This window comes from Podarcis gaigeae, assembly GCF_964106915.1.
Source record: "Podarcis gaigeae genome assembly, chromosome: 12".
In the NCBI taxonomy this organism is placed as follows: Eukaryota; Metazoa; Chordata; class Lepidosauria; order Squamata; family Lacertidae; genus Podarcis; species Podarcis gaigeae.
The window spans coordinates 22,335,012-22,361,258 of NC_139688.1; the positions used below are offsets into that span (position 1 = coordinate 22,335,012).

The 26,247-nt window shown below is 46.7% G+C and overlaps 1 protein-coding gene across 36 annotated transcripts in view; it reads right to left on the reverse strand.

The window, feature by feature from the left end:
* KIAA1217 overlaps nucleotides 1-26,247 on the reverse strand; it is a 363,096-nt gene that overhangs the window by 49,791 nt on the left and 287,058 nt on the right. Inside the window, exon 1 of one of the 36 annotated variants that reach the window (XM_083704588.1) lies at nucleotides 23,153-23,490. The exons of 34 other annotated variants lie outside the window; for them this stretch is intronic. The gene's annotated coding sequence lies outside the window, so the exon portion shown is untranslated. Of the gene's footprint in view, nucleotides 1-6,673; nucleotides 6,763-23,152; nucleotides 23,491-26,247 lie in introns of those variants that run through there. One more of the 36 variants, XM_083704590.1, reaches the window with a different exon arrangement.

Genomic DNA, 26,247 nt, shown 5'->3' on the forward strand with positions numbered 1-26,247 from the left:
CTTTAAATGCACAAGAAGTTGCATTTAAAATATAAATGCATTTTTTAAAATACCTGGAGCCAAGAATTCTGGTGGAACCTTCCCAAAAGTGTAAACGCCAGTAGATAACCCAATACAGCACAAATTGTAACCATGTCTACTCAGAAGTCAGTCCTAGGGCAGTGCTTTCGGGGTTAAAAACGAGGCGCTGGTGCTCATTATCTTGATAAAAGTGAAATGGGTATGATGGGATAATGAGCTGCTTGTGCTTAAAAGGCTTGGTCCCTCAGAGTTTGCTCAGCGTCACAAAGCTCTGCCTTGAGCGGAGCCCTTTGGCATGGCTCCGTCAGTCGCTGGTAGAATCCGACAGTGGGCGTCTACGAAAACGTTTCCAACATAAAAGCTGTTTAACGGAAACGCGTCTCCTGGATTCTCTGCGTGACAGTTTCCGGCGAGGGGTGGGGGTTCCTAAAGGGGGCCTTGATACCTCCTCACTGTTCTCACTGGAAGTATCCCAGAGCCTCCCCTCCGACTCCCTTTCCTTTGGAGCTCCTGCTCCCCCCCTACTGGTTCCCTCTTCTGCTGCAGAGTCTCTCCTATTTTCCTGGAGCCTTTCCGCCACCTGTTCTTCCGATGGCAGTTCCCTGACATCCACCTCCCCCCCAGGGCCCCCTTCACCCCCTCCCGCCTCCTCTCCTACTGGCGGTGAGGATGGAAAGCCCCGGAAGGAACTCTCCTCGTCATCAGAGGATTCAAACACTTCTAGCCACGGCTTTCCGTCTCCTTTCCCATCTTCCTCTTCTTCGTCGGAGTCAGCTTCCTCCTCCACCCCTGACTCTGGGAACCCTTCAAACTCCCCTTCCTCATCGGTGGTCCCGAAGTGTTCCCTCCTAAATAGTGCCACGGGCTGCGGTTTTCTTGGGAAACGCCGATGAAACGTTTCTATTAAAACCTCGTCATTGACTTCCTCTGCCGGTACCCATGTATTTTCTGACTCTTCCTCCCCTTCCCATTCTACCAAGTATTCCACCTGATTCCCCTTCCACCTAGAATCAATGATTCCTGCCACGTTCATGTTGCGTTCTCTCTCTTCTATGATGGGTGCCTGGGTGACCTCCCTCTCACGTTCCCCCCACTCACGTCCCTCTCGGTACGGCGACAGTAATGACCTGTGAAATACTGGGTGCAATTTCATGTGACTAGGCAATCTGAGTTTGAATGCTACTGGGTTGACCTGTTGTATGACCTCAAAGGGTCCCAACCGTTTGGGTCTCAATTTCTTACACCCTCCCTTGAACGGCAGTCCTTGGGTGGATAGCTACACCCGGTCTCCCACTCTTATGGTTTCACCCTCCCTCCTATTTCTGTCTGCTTGCTTCTTATATTCTTCTTTGGCTTTCTCTAAGTTGAGTTGGAGCTGACGGTGGATCGCTTCCATCTCTTCAACAAAATGTTCCGCCACCGGCACGCTCCACCTCTCCCCTCCCTCTCCTGGAAAAGCCCGGGGATGACACCCATAATTTGCCAAAAAGGGACTCATCCCTGTGGACACGTTCTCCGTGTTGTTGTAGGCAAATTCTGCCAGAGGTAACTTATCTACCCAATCATTTTCTCTGTCCTTTACATAACACCTCAGGTATTGTTGCAAAACCCCGTTTGCCCTTTCTGCCTGCCCATTTGTTTCTGGGTGTCTGGCGGTGGAAAATTTTACCTCCACGTGCAGCAAGCTCATTAGCTTCCTCCAGAACCTGGAAGTAAATTGTTTCCCTCTGTCGCTGACCACCCTCAAGGGGGCGCCATGCAACCTGAAAATATGCTTTATAAACAACTTTGCGGTTTCTTCCGCTGTGACTGCATGTGAACAGGTTATAAAATGGCACATCTTAGTTAATAGATCTACCACCACCATGACAGCTGTTTTTCCTTTGGATTTTGGCAGATCTGTCATAAAATCTATGGATACCATCTCCAATGGTCTTTCTGGTGTGGGTAAGAGTTCTAATAGCCCCGCTGGTGCCAGCCTCTCTCCTTTTGCTCTCTGGCACCTGTCGCATCCCCTGACATACTCCCGCACGTCTTCCCTCACCTTGGGCCACCAAAACTCCCTGGTAACCAACCACATGGTTTTGTGCTGCCCGAAGTGCCCCGCCGTGGGGCTGTCGTGTAACTGTTTGAGCACTCGGCCTCTTAGTTCCCCATCTGGTATGTAGAGTGCCCCTTTGTAATACAACTTTCCGTTCTTTTCCTCAAAACCCCCTGTGTTCTCCCCTGTTCCCCTGAGTTCCCTGAGCTTTTCTTGGGCGTATTCATCATTCTCGGTACCCTCCACCAGTTCTCTTTGCCCCACCAAAGCCGTCCCACAAACCCAGTGGTCCTCGGGGATGATATGTCTTTCCTCCGCCGCTCCCTCCCCCTCCAAGTACTCAGGTTTTCGGGAGAGAGCGTCCGCCCTGACGTTCTCTGGCCCTGGCACGTAGCGAATTTCAAAATTGAACTTGGAGAACTCCTGCGCCCATCTTACTTGTCTCTGGTTCAGTACTCGGGCCGTTCTCCAGTATTCTAGATTTTTGTGGTCTGTCCGCACTTGGACCTTGTGTTGCGCCCCAATCAACAGGTGTCGCCATCTCCGGAACGCTTCATGGATGGCGAGTAATTCTCTGTCGTACACGGTATAGTTCCTCTCGGATTTGTTCAACTTCCGCGAGAAGAAGGCACACGGTCTCCATTCCGACGTATCCTCTCCCGGCTGTAGGAGCACCGCGCCCACCGCTCTGTCTGACGCGTCGGTCTCCACTCTCATCGGCTGCTGCAGATCCACGTGTAAGAGTTGTTCTTCCGAAGCAAATGCCTTCTTTAACCTTTCGAACGCTCGTTGCGCTTCTTCCGTCCAGACAAATTTCTTCTTGCTGCTGAGACAATCCGTGATGGGGGCCGTTAAGTGGGCAAAGTTCTTGATGAACTTCCGATAGAAGTTTCCGAAACCCAAGAACCTTTGCACGTCTTTCTTAGTTTTCGGTGGTTTCCATTCCAGTACCACTTGAACCTTGCTAGGATCCATGGCCAACCCCTTGTCTGACAACCGGTACCCCAGGAATTCCACCTCTCTGGTGTGAAACTGACACTTCTCCAGTTTCACCCACAGCTGGTTTTCTTGCAGTTTGCTCAGTACCTCTCGTACATCTCGCACATGCTGCTCCTCATTCTCTGAGTACACTAGTACGTCATCTAAGAACGCTACGCAGTTCTTGTAAAGCAATGGTCCTAGGACGTGATTCATGAACGATTGAAAAACGGCCGACCCCCCTGGAGGCCAAAGGGCATAACGAGGTATTCAAAGGCCCCTAAAGGGGTGAACATAGTGGTTTTCCACTCATCCCCCTTTCTCATACGTATCAGGTTATACGCCCCCCTTAGGTCCAGCTTGGTAAAAATTTTCCCTTTCCTCACCCGGGTCAGAATGTCATCGATTCTGGGCATGGGGAAAGCCACTGGTTCGGACACGGCATTTAGGGCCCTGAAATCTACGACCAATCTCGGTTTATCTGTATTTTTTTTGTCCACAAAGAACACTGGGCTACCCCCCCACTGCTCGTGACTCTCTGATGAACCCACGCTTGAGGTTCTTGTCTATAAACTCCCTTAACTCCTGCATCTCCCTGTCTGACATTGCATACAGCTTGCCCACTGGCAATTGTGCTCCTGGGAGTAAATTGATTTGACAGTCAAAGGGTCTGTGCGGGGGTAGTTTATCTGCTTCCCTTTCGCTGAAGACGTTAGCCAAGTCGGCGTACTGTCGTGGTACCTTCCCTTGGTCTGTTACTTCCATCCTTGCTAGCGTGGCCTGGGTGCCTACTTGGCTCTCCCTCTCTGTGCAATGTGCCATGCAATGCGCTGACCCAAAGGAAACCACTCTCTGGTGCCATCCCACTAGCGGATCATGCAGCGCTAGCCAGCTCATCCCCAAAATAATGGGCGCTCCCCCCAAGGTGGCTATATTAAACGCTATCAGTTCTGTGTGCCTTGCCACCCTCATTACCATGGGGACAGTCTGCTGGTTAACTTCTCCTCACAACAGCGCCCTCCCATCAATCGTGGTCACCTGTAGAGGGTTATTTAAGGGGATAGTCTGTATCTGGTGTTCGGCTGCAAACTCCTTACTCATAAAGTTGCAGGAGTTGCCTGAGTCCAATAGCGCTTTAACCTTTAGCGGGTGTCCGTTTGCCAGCTCTAGCAACACCTCTATTACCAGAGCTGGTCTTGGTGGTTCCGGCGTGGGCACATTCACTGTTCCTTGGCCTGGCTGCTGTGCCCCGATGGTGGCAGCCAGGCGTTGGCTTTTACTTGCTCCTTAGCTCCCTCCACCTCCTCCCCAACAGCTCCCGCCATCCCTTGCCATTCCTTTCTTTGCGGACAAACTCTGGCAAAGTGACCTGGCTGTTGGCAGAGAAAACATTTCTTGGCGCCTTTTCCCTCCTTCTTCCGCCCTTCACTGGGGTTTGAAACTGCGCGCGCGCGCGCTGTTCCAATTTCCATCGGCTCTGCTGGCGGGGAAGGCTGCTCCGGAATCTCTGGAATGCGGAAATCCCTCCAACGCTCCCCTTTCCCTTCCCGCTTCTCCAAGGCTCTGGCCTCCTGGCGTGCTCCTATGGCCAGCGCGGATTTAGTCAGCTGGTCCATAGACTCCGCCCTGGGCGCCCGGGAAAGTTCGTCTTTCACTGCCGAAGATAATCCTTCTTCGAACAGCATTTGTATCGGTTCCACTGATAAATCCCAACTTAATTTATGGATCAACATGGTGAACTCAGTCCAGTACTCACGGACAGATCGGTTCCCTTGTTTACACGCCATTAACTGTCTGCGCACCACTCCCTGCTCAATTTCGCTGGAGAACATCAGATCCATGGCGCGAAAAAACTTCCTTGTGTCCTTTAGGACCTCATTATTGGCTGCCATTAGGGGTCTCACCCAGTGTTTCACCCCCCCCTTCGAGATGGCCATTCACAAACGCTACCCCCGATTCCTCATCAGGAAAATCATCAAACTGCAGATTGAGTGCATATTGCATCTCTGTCCTAAAGGCTTGATAGTTCCTGGGATCACCCCCAAATTTCTGCACCAGTCCTGGCATCTTCCTTGAGAGTTGGGCGGCTTTTCCCTTTTCTGCATCGTGAGCCCTCCTCTCCTCAAGCCTAGCCGTTTGCAGAGCTAACTGGACCTCCAACATCCTGTACCTTTCTTCCAGGCTTGGACCGGCTGCAGCTGCTCCCCCTTCTCCGGCTCCGGCTGGGTTGCTCATGATGCCCCTCCTTGCACAAGCTGCTTTCAGAGACTGTCGGATTGCTATGATGGGATAATGAGCTGCTTGTGCTTAAAAGGCTTGGTCCCTCAGAGTTTGCTCAGCGTCGCAAAGCTCTGCCTTGAGCGGAGCCCTTTGGCATGGCTCCGTCAGTCGCTGGTAGAATCCGACGTCTACGAAAACGTTTCCAACATAAAAGCTGTTTAACGGAAACGCGTCTCCTGGATTCTCTGCGTGACAGTTTCCGGCGAGGGGTGGGGGTTCCTAAAGGGGGCCTTGATACCTCCTCACTGTTCTCACTGGAAGTATCCCAGAGCCTCCCCTCCGACTCCCTTTCCTTTGGAGCTCCTGCTCCCCCCCTACTGGTTCCCTCTTCTGCTGCAGAGTCTCTCCTATTTTCCTGGAGCCTTTCCGCCACCTGTTCTTCCGATGGCAGTTCCCTGACAATGGGTGTCAGCACAAAATGGCTATCATGGCCAGTGAAAAAAAGAAGAGGTGACAGCACCTAGTATTGCCACAAACAGAAATCACTCTGCTAGGAAGTGGGGTTAGGACTGCAGTCTAAATTCAACCCCTTGCTTTGTATAGGAAGAGCAAATCAGGCCAATTCACACCCGAATTCCTGAAGATTGATTTCCTCAGATGTTGCTTCCCATCTATGTACTTCCATCCTCTCTGCATTGCAGGATGGGAAGAATGAATCAAAGCTGAAGCAGATCTCAGCCTGCAGTAGGAATTAATACACTAGCCAATATTCTGCATGTTTGCTCAGAGGCAAGTCTCACCATGTTCAGTGGGGTTTCCTCCCTAGTAAGGTGTATATGAGATTACACTCTTAACTAGGGTTGCCAGGTCAGGAGCATCTCAGACCCTGAGATTTCAGGGTCCAAACCTGGGACTTAAGGGTGGCTGCTGGTGGTGTCATGGGGTTAGGCGCTGGAAATGGTTCGGGAGAAGGGAGTAGAGGAAGGCAGAGCTGCTGCCACCCTGGCCAACCAATTGTCTATGCTATCACTTGCAGCCAGATCCTGCTGGGCTGAAGCTTGCAAACTTCATGCACAGCATTCTTAATAATAATAACAAAGATTAAAGGCACTCTCATCCACCTAGTGAATCAAGCCTTCCACCTGATGCTTGGAGGGGGCCAGGCAAACTCTATTTCTTACTATGCACCACTCCAGCAATTCAATTTCCACTAACCTCAACTATTTTTATTAGAAATACTTATAAACTCATCTTTCCACTGATTAAGCCAACAAAATTATTAAAGCCATTAAAACCATGCATTAACTAAAAATCCTAAATTTAAACAAAAAGATGGACGGAACATGTCTTTTATTTCACACTCCGGAGAACATTCATGTCCTTAAACCACTGGCGTCCACCTCCCAAGCCTACCTTTCTAGTTGGGAACAGTGTGTTCAAGGTAGAGTTTCCAAGAGATATTCCAGAATGAGACAGAGAAAGGGCATCTGAAGCCTTTGCAACGGTTGGTAAGAACATAATTTGTAAATGGATGTGAACTTTTATAGCCCACTGATTCTGCAGCTCGGCTACAGCTGAAACAGTCCACTGGCATGGCTGAAGCGGCATCTTACGCAAGACAAATCCATCTGGCTCAGCTGCCTGCCAGCTGCAATCCCATAATGACTACTTACCCAAAACACATCAGGAATGTAAGCCTGAGCCAAAGTAGATGGCCTTGTGGTGGCCAAAAGGACGGTAGGCAAGCATGTCATCCTGCAACCATGATGCCAGCCCTCTCAACCTTCTCCCAGCCCCCAAAAATTCTGTGCAGCACATGGGTTTCATTGAGCAACACAGCAGCACAGCCAGTGAAAGGTTTTAAGGGCATGAATCATGTAGGCCTGGACTGCATTCAAAAATAGCTATACCCAGACAGTGCCCAGTGTGACTGAGATCTAGCGTGGTGCAGTGGTTAGAGTGCTGGACTGGGACCATTAGAGACCAAGGTTCAAATCCCCACTTGGCCATGAAGCTTGCCAGGTAACCTTGGGCCATGTCTCTCAGGGTTGCTTGTGAGAATAAAATGGAGAGGGATGAGAACCGTGTATGCCACCTTGAGCTCCTTGGAGGAAAAGTGGGATATAAATATAATAATAAATAAATAGTCCACCATGATGCTGCTGGCATGTTTTGTTGGTGTATGGCTTACTATCCACAGTGAGCCCAAGCCTATCAGATTCAGCCTCTTAACTGCAAAGCTTCACCTTGTCCAGTTCCAGGCCCCCTGTAGGCAAGTCTCTCTTCAGTAGAAGTACGGACTTGGCAAAGAACTCTTAACTTCTGGCTCTGCCTAAACTCAAATCCTCCTGGTTTACTATCCCTAGTACTTCAAGACTCCCATAAAAGTGCCTGGCTTAAAACTGTCTATCAAAAACTTCACTCTTGTGGCCTATCCCCACAACATCTACTCACTATGGGCCCTACTAAAGCAAACAGTCTAACTGGTCAACATCGAAAAGATATCGAGCATCAGAACAACCTGGCCACTATAAGGAAATTCTGCCCTTGGTATGTTCATTTTCCACCTCTCCATTTTCATTCTCTGGCCCCCATATCTGCACAAACTTATTATCCCAAAATACAGACGTGCTTTTACACTTGTAAGACTGGATGTTTTGCCATCTGCAGTACTTGAGGGTCGATTCCAAAAGATCCCATCTGAGAAACGTCTTTGCCGCTGTGGAGATGGTAGCACCAAAACAGCGGCACACATCCTCCTGTCTTGTACTCTCTACAAAGACCTGAGGAACGACATCATAACCCCACTCGTACTAACCATCCCAGAGTGCTCAACTACCGCCACATGTCCTTTCTTCTATCGGATCAAAATGAGCAGATAACAGCAAAGGCTGCTAGGTTCATAGCAGGGACAATAAGAATAAGGGCCACTAACTGACGGCTGATTCAGGACTTTAATTTGTGCTCTTATATCAAATTTCCTTTTCTGCGTATACTGTAATGTTTTACTGTTGCTATGGCCATTGGCTAATGCGAATAAAGCTTTATCTTATCTTATCTATCCAGGCCCCCTGTTTGAAGGTGGACATTAACAAACTGGAAGAGATGGCAAGATGGCTGCGTGGTCTGGAAGTCCTAAGAGCAATGACCTTAAAGAGCTGGATTATGTTTAGTCTGGTTTAGAGAAGATGAGACATAATAACCACCTGCAAATATCTGTAGGGTTGTCACGGGGCAAATATCTGTAGGGTCGTCACGGGACAGACTTGCAAATGCTAAGAACTGTTCTGCGTTGGAAGAGGCTGCCTCAGGAGTTGAAGGTCTGTAAGTGGGATGCTGTAGATCAGACTTTGCCAAGTCAGTGCCTTCCAGATGTTGCTGGACTCCAGCTCCCACCAGTCCTAGCCAGCATGGCCAGTAGTCAAGGATCATGGGAGCTGGAATCCAAAGCATCTGGAGGGCACCAGGTTGGGAGAGGGGGAAGGCAGCTGTAGAGGCAACCTGCACTGAGCAGGGAGATATCCAAGGTGCCTTTCAACTCTACAGCTCTATGATGCAGGAATGCAAAAGCAGCTCACTTCCAGAGGTTGCTGCTGTGATTCATCCTCCTCAATTGGCGTTTATGTTCAGAAGCACACTCTGCCCAGAGCATGACCCTTTCTGAGATGAAACCACACCATCCTAAGCCCTTTCAACTCACAGAGGAGGCACCTCCCTATTCCATCTACTTCTGAGACAGAGTCAACCACTTCTGAAAGTCCTTTATTACATCTGACATGCTGAATCAATCAGTGCACAATGATCATTGGTTCAGGATGTGACTGTAAACAAGGCTCTCCCGCCCCCTTCCGCGCGTACAGCTGTTAAGCAACCAGATTGATATTCCTTTGGGCAAAAGCTGTACTTAAATTTGTGCCTCAGTTACTGAAAGTTTGGAGCTTCTTTCTGCACCACGAGAGCTGAATGTTTTGCCACTCTCTCTGGTCAAAACAAATTACCCCAAGCTAAAAGCACTGTGTGATTCCCTGCTTCATATACCTGGGATTATGATTCACAGCTTTATGATTTACAGTTACTGTATTTTCCGCCCTATAGGACGCACTTTCCCCCCTCCAAAAATGAAGGGGAAATCTGTGTGCAGGCTTTCGCTGAAGCATGGAGAGCGAGAGGGGTCAGTGCGCACCGACCCCTCTCGCTCTCCAGGCTTCAGGAAGCTATCAGCAAGCCTGGGAAGCCCGCAGGAGTTCCCGCAGGGCTCCCTAGGCTGCAGATAGCAGCCTGCTTCCCGGAGCGCGGGGCGCACCGAAGCAGAGCACCCCGCGCTTCGGGCAGACACCCGCAGCTTAGGGAGCCCTGCGGGAGTTCCTGCAGGGCTCCCTAGGCTGTGGATAGCAGCCTGCTGCCCGGAGCACGGGGTGCAGATCCATGGCTGGGGGGGGGGAATAATTCCCCCCCTTTATTTCCCCCCCAAAAAACTAGGTGCGTCCTATGGGCCGGTGTGTCCTATAGGGTGAAAAATACTGTAACTCATTTCTTGCCCCAGTAAAGGAGTTCGTGATAGGATGCGTGTTGCCTTTGCACCTTATACTTTGTGTCAAAAGGTGTCTTTCTAATTAACTATTCCAACTTCCATTTTAGCCCATAATCACCACCAGTATTATTTTAACAATGTATATATCGCTTAATCACAATTGTCTCTAAGTGAAGTACAAGAAACTCAATACAAAACCATTCTTTAATAAATATTTCTTCTCCTAAACAAATCTGTTTCATTGGTCTTTTAAAGAATCATTAATATCCCACATTTTCCCAGATGAGTTCAAGGCAGCTAATAGGCTTCTTACCCCCATTTCATTCTCACAACAACCCTGTGAGATAGATTAGCCTTACAGAGCCCTAGCTGAGTGAGGAACTGAACCCAGGACTCACCCATCCTAGTGCAAGACTGTCTGTCTCCAGGTCTGAGGGGCCAAAATGACCCCCCAGTGGGCCCCCTTCAGGGCACCGCAGTAGCAGCATCCTAACCACCAGCTGTGTCTAGCTCCCCCTCCAGCTAAGGATTTCACACAATGTCCCAGAACTATACTAGGTCAGGGGCATCATGAGAAATTTAAATGCTGGAGGTTTAAATGGGTGCTGCTCCAAATGGTGGACCAGTAAGTGGGAGAAATTTGATTCGGTTTGCATTTTATTGTGAGGTTCCTTCATCTGTACACTTCATGAAACCGTACGTCAGCCGAAACACAGCCATGGCTCAAAATTCTCACTTTCTCTCAGTTTTGTGACGGAGTTCTCCAAACCAAATAAAAATGTGTACATTAGGGGGAAGTATGGATAAAATTGCATATATTAGTTAGTGAAAATTACATTCAATATTGCATTATATGAGGGATATATGCTTGCAAGGATGGGCACATCTGGAGAAATTCACACTATCATTGCAAACTGATGTGGAATGGTGGCAAACTGAACCCGAGACTGGAAAAGTGAGAAAAGGACAGAGACCAAAATGGACAGATTCGCCAAGCCCTAGTCGTAGGGCAACTGATAGTAATGGGCCATGGTAATGGGGATGCCAGATGATGACTCCAGCCCTGACTCCAACCCCTGCACAACACTGGCTCCCTTGTATATAAATTTATTACATTGCACAAAGACTCCAAGCACCAACTAAGGCGGCAGAAGGGGTCTCCTCTGAACACCGGACCCTTGAGTTGGGACACAGTGCCATAAACTGCAGTGCTGAACTTCACATCACAGGAATTCCTCCTCCTTTCTCTCATTTCCAGGCACAGTGAATCGGAACAGAAACATACCATGTTTTACCCCCGTCCGATTCTCATAATTTGTTTTTGTTACATTTATATAGCCAACCCATAAAACTCTTCTCTTCCCCACCCCACCCCTACAAAAAAAGCCCTGCCTGTATTATGAATCTGGGGAGTGTTTAAAAGTTTGCATTTTTGTCCGTCGCTGCTTATCCCCACCCACATCCCGTCCCTTCCTTTATTTTTCCATTCTTTCACTATCACTTGCCGAAGATTTGCTTTCAGTGAAAACAGCTTCTTTGGCATGCTAAAGGGAGCCTCTGTTTGTGTGCAGGAAGCCTCAGCTGCCTTCAGTTTCAGCTGTACCGAAAGCAAAAAAGAACACAGTTTGGGGGTTGTTGTTTTTAAACATGACCCATGAATGAGATACAGGGAATTTTGCATTTTTTTAAATAATAAAAAAGCCACACACACCACGGTAATTATCCATAGATGAGAGCAATTAACATAAAAGAGTTGTTGTTGTTCCTTCTTGTCATATTTAATACAAGCTTGCACGCTATCTCACTGGTGCCAGCCTGCATAATTCCACCCCTGGATGGCCAAGCAAGCATTAGGGTTGGGCCACCCTTACACACATTCGTTTTGCATCGATTACTATTTTCATAGAGTGCTTTTAGTCCCTCCACTAGCATAATGTGAAGGGACAAGACGGGGAGAAGGTTAAAAAAAAAACACTCCTCCATCTATGCTTGCACAACATTAACATAAGAAAGTTAATAAAACTTTCCCAAAATAGTTCAGAAGGCAGTGGAGGAGTAATGAAACAGCTGCTTGCTCAACCACAGTGAATCAGAGCATTGGTGTGAATGTCTACTGCACACACACATAAGGTCACCTCCTGACTGTCAGTATTTTGTGGGAAGGATTAAAGCACATACCAGAAACTTAGATTTGCACAACTTAAGTGGAACAAAGCATTCTGTTACCCTAGCACAACAAATCCACTTCAGCAACACACAGAATTTTAGGATAATGACCGGCAAACATACTGAATAGTGTGGGATGAGCAGATTATTGACAGGAAGTTGTATAAACGCCACACAACCTAATCAGGATGAATGCTCATTGTTGTACAAACACAGACACAGCTTAGCCTCCAGAGGAGTTTTGTGCAAGCAAATCAGGATGAACGCCCAACCAACAGGCCATTAGGAGGAATCCACAGATACACACACGCATTGAGGAAAATAGTGCATCACAATTTTCTTCTTTAAAAAACCCCACAGTTGTATAATTACATTTCTGGATTGCCAATATCCACATTCATCTCATCTGCATAATGTAAGCCCATTCTGCCCACAAGCCATTAGTCACTTTGGAATAAGCATTTCAAAACTGTTACTTGGTTTTTTAATGCCTGAAAGGTGGAGACCCCTTGGAGAGAGCTACCAATTACTGCTGCACTCAGGCACCCATTTATTTGTTTGTTCGGCTTGCGCAGATGCTTTTAGTCACAGGGCAAAAACAGATGGCCACTTTCTACATGTGGCTGCTGCATGGAAGTATTCCCATTGGAGACACCTCTATGTGGGGAGCTGGTTGCCTGTTGGTGGCTGTGGCAGCAGAGTACTGTATTTTTCGCTCTATATGACGCACCAGACCATAAGGCACACCTAGTTTTTGGAGGAGGAAAACAAGAAAAAAAATATTCTGAATCCCAGAAGCCAGAACAGCAAGAGGGATCTGGCTTCTGGGATAGCCTCTTGCTGTTCTGGCTTCTGAGATAGCTGCGCGAAGCCTCTTCAGGGCAGCAGGATGAAGGCTCCCCCTGCCACGAAGAGGCTGTGCACGCCTAAGGCAGAAGCCAGGACAGCAAGCGGGGCTCCGTTCCTCCTCTTGCTTCGCAGTTGAGGTGCTTCGCTGAAGGGGCGCTGCACAGCTCTCCCTCTCTGCGCAGCGCCATTCGCTCCATAAGACGCACTCACACTTCCCCTTACTTTTTAGGAGGGGAAAAGTGCGTCTTATGGAGCAAAAAATATGGTAATCCTTGTCTCATAACATTGCTGAAGCCTACAGAGAATCAACTTGCTACGTTGCTACAGCTGCATTCTACAATACTCTTCAATGGTGACCATGTAGGATTTAACATTTAATCTAAAATATGAACATACAACTCTGACCGTCTATCTACCCATCCAAATAGCTCCTTCCAAGCAGCTCAGGGCAGCACACATCATTTAACCTTCTGGCAACCCTGTGAGGTTGGTTAGGCTAGCACAATGCCTGAACCCCACATCTCATTTGTTTTCTATGATCCTCATTCCATTTGCTTTGTCCCTCTCTGGTGCATTTATTCCTCTGTCACTACCAGACTTCCAAGCCAAACAGCAACAGCCAGCATCAGTATGAGAACATCCTTGGTGGGTAATTACTACCCTCTTGAGCAGGGCCAGTAAGTGATGCTCCTGAACAATAAAAAATACTGAATACGCACAATACTTGGATGGTCAGTGTATGACCCCATAGTCTCAAGTATGCTCTGGTGCTCTCAGGTCCTGCTTGCAGGTTTCTCACCGGCATCTGGTCGGCCACAGTGAGAACAGAGTGCTGGACTAGATGGGCCATCCAGCAGGCTCTTTCTTACATCCTTAAAGTATGCACAATTTATGTAAATCTGTACCACGGGGCGGTACTCCAAGTTCTTTGGTGTCTGGCAACACCTTTGCTTTCTTCCCCTATGTATTTTGTCTCCTCTCTTCAGATTGTTAAGCCCATTACTATTATTATTTAGTGCCTAGCCATTTTCGATCCTTTAATACCATTTTAATTGTGCCACGGTGTAATATAAACCACTGTGCCACTTGGGATTGCCGATCAGAAGGTCAGCGGTTCGAATCCCTGCAACAGGGTGAGCTCCCATTGCTGTCCCAGCTCCTGCCAACCTAGCAGTTCGAAAGCATGCCAGTGAAAGTATATAAATAGGTACCACTGCGGCAGGAAGGTAAACTGCGTTTCCGCTCTGTTTTCTGTCATGCAGTTCCATTGCGCCAGAAGAAATTAAGTCATGCTGGCCACATGACCCAGAAAGCTGTCTATGGACAAACACCAGCTCTCTTGGCCTGAAAGCGAGATGAGCACCGGAACCCCATTGTCACCTTTGACTGGACTTAACCATCCAGGGGTCCTTTACCTTGATTTTTTTACCTATAAACGTATGCATGGAACAGCCAGATCCCTTTCGTAATAGGTTTATACATTATCATTGCCCTTAGCAGTAAACTTTATTATTATTATTATTATTATGTCAGATAAAGCCCTTGATAAAAAACTTCTGACATACTTTGTTTTATATCTCATAATATTAATGGAATTGCCTGGAATAATAATAAAAAGTCTAGTCTTCTAGGTAATACATTTATTTTAATGGCGGCAATATGCCCCAACTAGGAAGCAAGATTTAGCTTCTTCCCATGACTTTATGTCCTCTGTCACCGCACAAAACACTGGCAAATAATTCAGCTGCAATTTTTTCACTTATCGGAGGTCTTCAAAGGGGTATTAAATGGCATGACACCTTAAAAGTTCTTGTTTAAACTATGGTCATTATATATACATATAATTCCAGTCGTGTGGAAATGTATATATTATCTCTATTTGGGGTCCAATGCTATAAGCACAACAGTTTTACAATGATCCCCCAAATGGCATTGACAAAAGGTTTAACATAAATCGGAAATAAAAGTGGGGAGACAGCAAGCCTGCTTTGTCCTCTTTGCCAAAACAAATTTATCTTACAGTACAGCAACATAAACTACCATGGCTCTTCAAGATATGAACAACTCAGATTCAGGGAAGGACCACAGCTTGGTGACAGAGCAAGCACAAGGCTCACAGGTCCAGTCCCTGGTCTCTCCAGGTAGGGCTTCCCTGCCTTAAATCCTGGAGAGCTGCTTGCCAATCGGTGCAGACAACACTGAACCAGATGGACCAATGGTCTGACTTGGCAGAAGACGGTTCCCACGTTTCTTTGGGGAATTAAGCATTCTAATGAATGTTCCAGCCCAATTCCACTCTCATTAATGCCAGCTTCTCTGCAACAAGCACAACAGAACACCTTGTTTTGCCAGTCTTAAAACAACTGCACTGGCTTCTGGTCTTCAGACGAGCACCATTCAGGCTTTGACCCATAGGAAGGAATACAGGAATCTGCCTTATATACAGAGTCTAACTCAGCTCTGTCAACACCAAAGGGCCATGACTCTCCGGGGTCTATCACAGCCCTACCTAGAGATGGAGGAGACTGAACCTGAGGCCTTCTGCACACTAATCATGTTCTCTACCACTGAGCTATGCCTCTTTCCTGAACGTATCTCAAGCATTGTTTGCTCCCACATGAAGTTCTTCCTTAGAGGTATTTCTAAAAAAATCCCGTTAGTGGTGCAACAGGAAATGGGAGATTTTTCAGTGGTGACACCCTGTTTTTGAAATGCTCTACCAAAGTGGCTTTGCATGCTACTGAATTCGTTAACTTTTTGCCACCAGGTACCTACTTATTTGCCCAGGCTTTTTACAGCGGCTTGGTCCTCGCATTTATTTATTTATTTTATAGTTATATGGCATTGGTAGTTTTGATGCATGTTTGTTTGTTTTTAATTTTTTCCTGGATTTGTTCTGGGAACCCTTTAGGCTTGAAAAAAGAAGAAACCCTTCAGGGTTGAAAAGTGGAATTCCACCCCGAGGGCTTTACAGCTGCCCCCATCAGCTCTGGTTTTCAAAAGGGCATTTGAAGAACCATTTGCTTCAAGTGGCTTTTAGAAGAGGCTCTTTCATTTGTTCTGAGGGCTTGCCTTGGCTTACGGCATGGCTACAGTTATTTTTCTGCTGGATTTTACATTGTGTTCTTAATGCTTTAATTAATTTTAAGGATTGCTTGGCTGGGCTTTTTTTTTGAGATTTTGTTAACTACTGTTTTCATTCACGGCCTTTTATCAAAATTATGTTTTATAGTTTTATGTAAGGTGCCTAGGGAGGGCCCTAGAAGGCAGCCTACAAATACTGACAGGAATAAGAAGTATTATTTATTGCCTGCTCCTCACCCTAAGGTCCCAGGGTAAGTTAGAACATTAAAACACAGCACAGTGGTACCTTGGGTTTAAGAAGAGCTTAGTTTATGAACAACTTGGATCAAGAATGTTGCAAACATGGAAGTAGGTGTTTTGGTTTGTGAACTTTGCCTTGGAATAAGAACATGTTTTGCTTCCTGTTGAGTGTGTTCCATTTGTAAATCGAGTCTCCCGCTGCTATGGGAAAGCACACCTTGGTTTAAGAACACTTTGGTTTAAGAACGGATTTCCAGAACGGATTAAGTTTGTAAACCAAGGTACCACTGTATTAAAAACAGCTTACAACACCCAAAATAAAGTGAGCCTTAAAAAGATACAACTCAAGTGCCAAAAGCCTGGGTAAAGAGGTGCGTTTTCAGAAGCACCTCTGGAATTCTCTGGAAACTGTAAGGTGAAGGTGTTTTAGATGCACCTCTGTGGGGAGGGAGTTCTGATACTTAATGGCTGCCACAGAGAAATGCCCTCTCCCCGAGTGCCATCCCCAAACCTCTGAGAACTGCCTTTCTGCTGATCTCGGCACTCAAGGGGGTTTGTGGGGAAGGAGGAAGGTTGTTTCAGATATTCAGGGCCTAAGTCATTCAGGGCTTCAAACACCAACATGAGCTCCTTGATTTGGACCCAGAAACAAACCACCAACCAGGACAGCTGTTTTAAGGCAGGGGTTATATGAGACCTAAATGGAACCGCAGTCAGTAATCTGGCCTCTGCATTTCAGACAAACTGAGGGCAGCACCGTCTTCAAGGGCAGCACCACGCAGAGCGCATTGCAATAATCCAATATAAAAGTTACGAGAGTACAGTGGCCAAGCCAGCTCTGTCCAAAAAAGGTCACAGCCGGCAAAGTAGCTAAAAAAAGGTACTCCTTGCCACTGCTTCCTGTGACAGTGTCAAATCCAGAAGAACCCCTAAACTGTGAGCCTGCTCCTTCCAGGGAGCACAACACCTGTCCAAAGCAGGATACCTCCCCACTTCCAGGACATGAGAACCCAAGACACATAACACCCCTGCTGTCTCTTCAGGATTCAGTCTTTTTGGGCTCTATTCCAACCCATCACTGCCTCCAAGCACTGGTCTTAACACCTCAACTGCCTCTCCTGATTCAGATGGAACAGAGAGACAGAGGTGGATGCCATCTGCATATGGAAGACACCTTACTCCTAATCCAGGCTTCCTCAAACTCAGCCCTCCAGATGTTTTTGGCCTACAACTCCCATGATCTCTAGCTAGCAGGACCAGTGGTCAGGGATGATAGGAACTGTGGTCTCAAAACATCTGGAGAGCCGAGGTTAAGGAAGCCTGTCCTAATCTCTCGAGGACAGCTCCCAGAGGCTTCATACAGATGGCAAATAGCATGGGGGACAAGATGGAACCCTATGGGACACCACAGAACAGTAGCCTCCCATGAGTACTTTCTGGAAATGGCTCTGGAGGTAGGTGCGAAACCACTGAAGTATAGTGCTCCTCAAACCCACCCTGAGATGGCTCTGAAGGATGCCATGGCCAACAGTATCAAAAGCTGCTGGGAGATCAAGGAGAGAAAGCAGGATTGGGTCCCCCCCCCCCAATCTCTCTCCGGATAAATGTTATCAGAAAAGGCAACCCAAGCAGTTTCAGCTCCATGACCATGCCTAAAGCCAGACTGGAACCATAAAAAAAAGTTACCATAAAAACAGAAATTCATAAATAACAGGGTTCTTACGGGCCAGGAAAAGCCTAGGCTAAAAATGTGCATCTTCACATGTTGGAATTTGTTGTTTTTATTCTGTAATTATTATTGTTTTTTGAACATTTTACTGCTTTTGAGCTGCCTGCACTGTTTGTGAACATAATATTGACATGTTGTACAAACAAGGTTAAGGAGGTTGGAAAATATTTTTTTATCTTTTCTAACTTTGAGTTTGAGGGAAAATAACCTTGCTATCTTTCTATGAATCCAGATGTTTCCATCCTTAAGGGCTTGATTAAAGACAGCAGGAAGAGGTGTTATAAAACATTCAGAGATGAATTTTAAGACTTTGCAGTGAAGCCAACTCTGCAAAGTGTTTTACAGTTCTTCAGACCTTCAAGAGCGAGTTCAAGCTCATTAGCCTTCAGCATTTCTCTATCTTCATAAAGGAGTCTAGAGAAATGTATCTGAATTCAGTAATTTCCATATCCAATAAGCTATTTTCATTGTAACGAGTTTCAGGCTCTATGATTTTATGAAATGCTACCACTATCCCCAAATCTCATAGGAACAGTTTCCAAAATATGCAGTTATGTACAAGATCAACATTTTTTCTTCAGCACAACAGAGGCTGCAATATCCATTTTCCAATTTCTTTTTCTTTTTTAGAAAAAAGAATGAAAGAAAATGCATTAGTAACTGATCTTGCAAGTCAAAACAAATTCAGGCCTGTCTGGCTCTCCTATGTACTAATTCAGCATCTTTGGAGTTTGTTGTGCTTCCATATTTGCAATTCTTTGTCCTCTGCCAAAGCCAAATAAAACTATAAAACAGCTTCAGATTAAAACAAGAACAACGAGAAACATAACCTTTTCAGTATCAAATGGCATTGTCAAGCAACCTGATTTTTAAAGTTATGTTTTCTATTATAAGACTATGGAACAGGTTAGCATGAAACTAATACAAAAGAAAAGCAAAAGAATGCACAAATCATCCTTTGCCATTTGTACAAGATTACACCTGTAAGCAGATGTTGTATTAAAACTAAGAACACTGGACTTGAGGGGGAATAAATATATTGCATACCTATTCCCCCTCCCCCCATTGCTTGCTCTCCAGCTCACTAAAGGAAAATAAACATATTGTGGCTTATCGCCTTTCCCTACCCTGACTCGATCCACATATAGCAAGATACAAATATATTTGCAAATCTTATGACACTGGGTTCTTAAGCATTGACAAATATTCATACACTGCAGAATTGGTAGGCTGCTACAGGCTCTGGTGTTCCTACTTAGGCTGGAAAAAGCTGTTATATTTTATCTAGTTCCTTTGATTAGTGGAATTCTATAAGTTGGGACACGGGTGGCGCTGTGGGTAAAACCTCAGCGCCTAGGACTTGCCGATCGCATGGTCGGCGGTTCGAATCCCCATGGCGGGGTGCGCTCCAGTCGTTCAGTCCCAGCGCCTGCCAACCTAGCAGTTGGAAAGCACCCCCGGGTGCAAGTAGATAAATAGGGACCGCTTACTAGCGGGAAGGTAAACGGTGTTTCCGTGTGCTGCGCTGGCTCGCCAGATGCAGCTTGTCACGCTGGCCACGTGACCCGGAAGTGTCTTCGGACAGCGCTGGCCCCCGGCCTCTTAAGTGATATGGGCGCACAACCCTAGAGTCGGACACGACTGGCCCGTATGGGCAGGGGTACCTTTACCTTTACCTATAAGTTGGGACCACGCATGCACATACACCATACTTTTAGAGCACATGACTTTTTCCAAAGAATCCTGGGAACTGCAGTTTACCCCCACAGTACTGCAATGCATGGCACTCTTAAGCTATAGTTCCCATAATTCTTTGGAGGTAAAGTCATGTGCTTTAAATGTGGTTTAAATGGTGTGTACACAGCCAGCTGAGGGATAAAGCATATGCACTGTATGACAAAATTTCCATGTTCAATCTCTAAGTGGTGTGTGTGTGTGTGTGTGTGTTAAAGATGGAGTCTGAGTGGCAGGACACCTCTGCCTGAGACAAGAGAGCCATTGTCCAAATGCACAGTAATGGGTTACTCTGACAGGATATAGGGCAGCTTCCTACTTCTACAGTGATATAGGCTTCTAAAGGTAAAGGTAAAGGGGGCCCCTGACCATTAGGTCCAGACGTGACCGACTCTGGGGTTGCGGCGCTCATCTCGCTTTACTGGCCGAGGGAGCCGGCATACAGCTTCTGGGTCATGTGGCCAGCATGACTAAGCCGCTTCTGGCAAACCAGAGCAGCGCACGGAAATGCCATTTACCTTCCCGCTGGAGTGGTACCTACTTATCTACTTGCACTTTGACGTGCTTTCGAACTGCTAGGTTGGCAGGAGATATAGGCTACTAGCGTGCAACAATTTTAAAGCTAGGGTGGTAAATATGCATTGACCAAGTCATGGCTGGACTGAGTCTCATGACTTGACCAGATAGCTTCCCTGGAGAAGGGGGAAACAAAGCTGAGGAATTCAAACTGTGAGGTGTTTGCCTTGGACCCTTGCATAGCCTTAACACCCAACTGCAGTTTCCCTCAAACTTTCCCACAGAGTGCAGAGATGCAGGATAGCTCCTCTTCATCAGGGCCAGAAACATCTCCCCCAGTCTATTGTGCTGTGACACACTGCTTCAAGTCTGGCTGTGCAGAAGAGTGTGCTCAGCCTCAAACCCTTCAGTGCAGCATGGCAGGGTATGTGCATGTGTTAAAACATGAATCTGAGCAGCATTGCCCTACCAAACAAAAGGAAATGTCCCCTGACCAATCCTCACCGAGGGCTGGCCCTACCGCAAGGCAGCGTGAGGTGGCTGCTTCAGGCGGCAGATGTTGGGGTGTGGGTCAGTCTGTGGCGGTGAGGTGTTGAAGAGAGGATTGTGCATCCCACAGCCTGCCCCATACCCCCTAAGCCAGCACGCTGTCCTCGGGTGCAATGAAGAATGTTGTCCTGTTGTTATGCATGGAGTGGGAGAGGATGCCATCTTGGCCTTTGTGTCAGGCAGCAAAATGCTTTGACAGGAATAATGAGTGCAGAGTTATCCGATAGCAAGTTATCAAGCGCTACAGAAAAGGTCTGAATAAAGGCATGAGTTTTGAGAAAGGAAATGCTAGTGGCCAAAGAGCAGGAGTAGGTAGCAACTGCCAAGGCCACAGAGGCCTGAACAACAAACAGGTCATTGGAGTGGTTGCCTTGCCTGTAAGCAACATGAAATACAGAGCCAAGGAGAAAAGCATTCTGGGAAGGGTATGAATCCAACATTTTTTTCTTGAACCAAGAACAGTATTGTCCCTTTAATTAGAAGTTTGAGAACCGCTGTTTTTTTTACTTTCTGGGACATGGTGAAATGCTGCCTTAGGCTTCATTATGCCAAAATGTAATGAAATACGCAGAACGTTCTATAGCAGCAACCACAATGGCAATGTTAGCCTACAAACCTGAGGAAAATATGTCTAAATTGGGGCCTTTTTACAGTGTGTGTGGGAAGGGGGAAGTGCCCCAAATCACTCACTGAAAGAAATTCAAGAGAGCCCAACTGGCAGTAATTGAAAAGAGGAATGGAGTCTGTGTGAGACAAACAATCTATAGCTCTAATTGCCAAAATGAGTTGCTGCAGGGGTCACCCGTGTGTCACCCTTGAGAAGCACATAGAGCTGTTGAAATAAGTCTTTCCCACTTCCTCTTTCAGTTTCAGGTGCTTTTCAAGGTTCGGATTAATTCATCGGAACCCAACTTTTAACCCAGATCAACGGGAAAAGTGAAGTGTGTGCCTGCGCACTTTCTCTTTTGCGATATTTGTGGTGGTGGTGGGGAGGGGGAGCAGATCTGAGGCAGGGGGAGAGGGAGAAAGATAAGTGACCAGAGGGTGGCACTCGTGACACTTGCTCAAAACTCCAAAAAGGTGGCTGACCTCTGGCTTACTTACAGCACATGGGGAAAGATACCTTCCACATTGCTACAAGAACTGGCATGGGTATTCTACAGTGAAAGGACCCCACGTGCTATGTCCTCCCAGCTAGTGCAGTCATGGTGGTGCAGCAGCCACAATTTGGAGGAAGTGTTTGCAGCGACCTCATCAATGGTGCAGTGCCAAATTTTGAACTGGAGGTGTTCATGATGGCAGGCCCCATAGCCACACACCAAGGAGTGTCCAAAAATGCAGGCGGTTGTGTTGACCCATTATTACATATGCACAGATACAAGCACCCTCCAAAGAGCAGCAGTACCTAATACCACCCAGTTTGTGAGCATCAAGCTGAGTGTAACCCTCTGCATAGATTCATGAGTGCAAGCTTTGCTGCTCTCGGTGGTGCTGACTTCTGACTGCATGCTCTCAGCTTCAGCTTGGAAGGCACGTTGGTCTTTCACAAAAAAAGATGTTCAGCCAGCTGGAAGGCAGCCGTCAGCTTTTAATTAGAAACGCAAACGGTCTTGAAAAGAAGGTTTTCCATTTAAACCATTAAAACATGAAGTAGGAACCCCATCGAATAAAAAAATAGAGAGGGGGGGGGGATATCCAGCTTCTGCTACCCCCTTTCCCCTGTGCTAACCTGTCATAAACAAAACTGAAAATCTCATTCTCGTTCACTTGGACTGAAGATGGTCCAATAGTTATGAGATGCTCTTGTAGATGATGCCATTGCTCCTGCTTCAAAAAAATCCTGGAACTGAGCACCCCAACCCAACGCTATACCACTGGATCCTGAGGTAGAAAGGGGGACATGCAGAATGACTTTCCAATTATTAGGTAGCATTTGCACTTCCCATCCCCCCCCCATGCCTCAGCCACCACAACATACATTCACTGTCTTTCACATTTTAGAAACCCTTTCACCTTTACTAGTGATCCACAGATGCCTCACTGAAGTTGCTACATCCCAGGTGAAATAAAGGCATCCACCACCACACCCAATCAACATCCAGACCATACTTCATGGCTGTTTTGGTTTTAAACAGCTAATTCGTTAAGGCCTGGCTTCCTTTTGACTGGAGAGGTAGCAGCAAATTAACAACTCATTTGTTACTTATTAGCCCACTCTCCTCGCAGAATCAGACCCAATATGTCAGAGACCACGTTTAAAAGCTCAGGGAGGCACCTGGGTCTGAACAAATTCAGAGCACAGTGGAAACCGAGTAATATATTCTGTAAGTCGACAAAAGCCAAGCGAGCATATTTCATTCCTCCCGTTATGCGTCACACAAAATTATAGTTTTGCTTTCTCAAGATTATGCCAGCCTATAACCTCCCTTTAAAAAATAAATAAACCATTTAGCCCCACACGAATTTTGCATCTCTCTCTACAGCTGTGGCTTACCTTACATGCTCCAGAAACACTCACTTTTCTAGTAGGAGTCTTTGAGGTAGTGTAACGCTTGTGTCTAATGCTGCCCTTCAGGTCTCCCAAAAAACTGAACTGACATGCTCCCGTTTGCCGAGAGAAGTTTCAGCAGGGGAAAAAATGAGGAGGTCTGAAGGAGGAGCTGCCGCCTCATTCAAACGATTTCACGGCCATTTGGAAGCTTTGCTTTCACTGCACAAAAGTTAAATCTGAGCATAGGCGGCGTTTTCCTGCCCTGTTCCGGAAATCAGGATAACCAAAACCAATGCTGAGCTAACGAGAAATGCTTCTTCCATGTGTTCTGCTTGGCAGACACCACAAGCCATGGCAAGGAAACACGTGATGTTTATAAATACAATATGGCTTGTGTTGTCATAACCTCTCAATGACAAAGCACTAGAAAGAAGCAGACAGCGATGCTGCGGGAAGGATGAGGTTTGGTATCCTGCGGACAGTCGATATCGAGCCGACGTGCAGGCACATCTCTCCCCTAAAGTAAACAGAGTCCCACGCCAAGTAGCAGGAGCAGAGAAGCACCATATGGGACCTTTTAAACCAATTCGAAGGAGCCTCAGCCATACCAGACTTTTAAAAATACTAATTGCTTAAATATCTGCTTTCCGCGCCAGATAACGGCTCCAGTGTTGCAACTCTAAAACAAACAACTTGTTTGGGGGATTGCTGGCAGTTCTGCAATTCTGATCCAGGACATTTGCCTGACTTCTTGTCTTTCCTCCTTCAAAAGAAAAGGAAAGGGGGGTGGGGCAGTTGGGAAGGAAGCACTTTTTCATCTTGCTTTTCCGGCTTGATTTATTGAATATAAGAACATATGAGCTGTGCTGGATGTGGCCAAAGGTCCATCTAGCCCACCATCCTGTTCTCACATTGGCCAACTGGATGCCTGTACGAAGGACACCCTCTGCCCCTTCTGCAGTTTCCAGCAAGTGGAATTCAGAAATATTCAGTGGCGGGAGAACGTAGCCAATGTGGCTAGGAGCCACTGACAGCCTTATCCTCCACAAATTTGTCTAAGCCTCTTTAAAGACATTCAAGAAAGAGGGGGGCCATCGCTCTATCTTCAGGGAGCGGATTCCACAGGTTAACTATGCTCTGTGTGAAGTTCTCTCTTTTGTGCGCTCCGAGACCTCCATCATTCTGCTTTATTGGATGTCTCGGAGTTCTAGCATTATGAGAGTGGGAGAAAACTCATACCCTTCTATCATATCCTCAGCTGCTGGCCTTCCCCCCCCAACCCCCCCCTAAAAAGCCTCCAAATATTACAACCGATCTATATAGATGTGATACTGACTGAAATGAGCACGAGGGGACAGGGCAGTCCTGCTCACTGCAAAAAGAGCCCTTGGAGCACATCCTCTGAGCCCAATTCTCCCTTGATCCTTTGAGCCCCAGGATGAAGAGATGAAAAAAGTAAGCCAGTCATTACACTTACCAGGCCTGGCCGTGTGTGTGTTTGTGTGTGTGTGTTTGTGTGGAATTGACACACTGCCCCATTTTCTCAGGGATGCTCTCCAGTGCCAAGGCTACATAAACACCAGCAGCTTAAAGCACAGTAAAGACATCCACCCCCCCCCCCACAGTTCTGCATTTCAAGTCACATTTGCCCATTGTTGTACACACCTGAAAGGGTGTACAACAAACATTTTATGTTTGGTTTCCTCATGCCTGCAACCGTCCCGTCCCCCAGCCCCCCTCCTATTCAATGAACTGCTTTCTGAGCACATGCAATGGCTAACGCGAATGTACACACCTCAGCTTAACTGAGAAGTGAATGTGCCTCGCATCTTCAGATCTGATGGAAGTTAGTTGGAAGGGAAATGCATCAAACGGCAGCATCTCACAAGAAACAACAAGATAGTTATGGATTGTAGCTAACCTCCATGTGTACGTGGCTTCAAGCACCAGCAGCTGGGAGCGCATTGTAGCCTGAGCTATGGCATACACAACCCAAGACAGCAGCCTGATTGCACCCCACCATTTTGGGGGGCCAGAGGGATTCGCTTCTGTATGTTCGGCAGTCTTTTGCCATTAACAGAAATTTAGTCATTTGCCATTAGCAGAAACTGAAGTCATCCATCTGTTTGGGCCCTTAGGATGTCCAAACACAAGCATTCCACTTTGCAAATGTAGGAAACATACCCAACTGCTTTAAATAGGCTGTTAATATATTCTTACTAGCCATGAAGCTTCATGGTGGGCAGGCACAAAACCAGACAAGAAGAAAAATGGTCAGGGTACTATATAATTATGCTTATCAGTGATATAATATAAACCCCACCCTCCCAAAAAACAATGCAGAACAAATATACTCACAAAGTTTCAAGCAATAAATGACATCTGCGCAATCTCTGGTTTTGACCTAATTTTAATTCTCCCCCTTTCTCCGTCTCTCAATTCAGTGGAGCTGGTCTCATGCTCTCATTTCATTCAGTCCTACAACTGTCATCAGAAACATGGAGGGGAAGGATCGGCAGCATTTCAGGGAGCTTCTTGAAAGTCTTTATTTAGTTATGACTTTCTCACATTTAATAAAAGTTAAATTAAAATACGTGTTTAACGTAGTTCTGCTCACGACATGCACTGGCTACAATAAGCTCCAGAAAAATTAAAACAGCAGGAGGGGCGCAGTTTACGCTCCTGAATGTCTTTGGCGGTCCTGTGGATTCGGCACATCTAGTTTAAATTTGATGCATTTTTCGCTGCAATCATACGACACAGTTTCACGGCTCATCAAATTTGCAGCTCAGTTCACTGATGCTCCAAAGCCTCTCATGCCACCGTTTCTCCCCTATTTATCATTTCTATAGCATACTCATTTTAAAGTGTAACATGCCTTTGCATCTATCCTCTAAACAACCCAGTGAGATAGGCCACTATTATTCCTGTTCGTAGATGGCTACCAGAACTGAGACTTGCCCAAGGCCACAGAAACAGTCACTGGCAGAGTTGGGGCACGTAGTCTTGAACAATCCTTCTACAAAGAGTGATTCCTCAGGAATGTAACCCAGATTACTCAGGGGAAAGTATGTACCAGCCATTAGATGAAATTATGG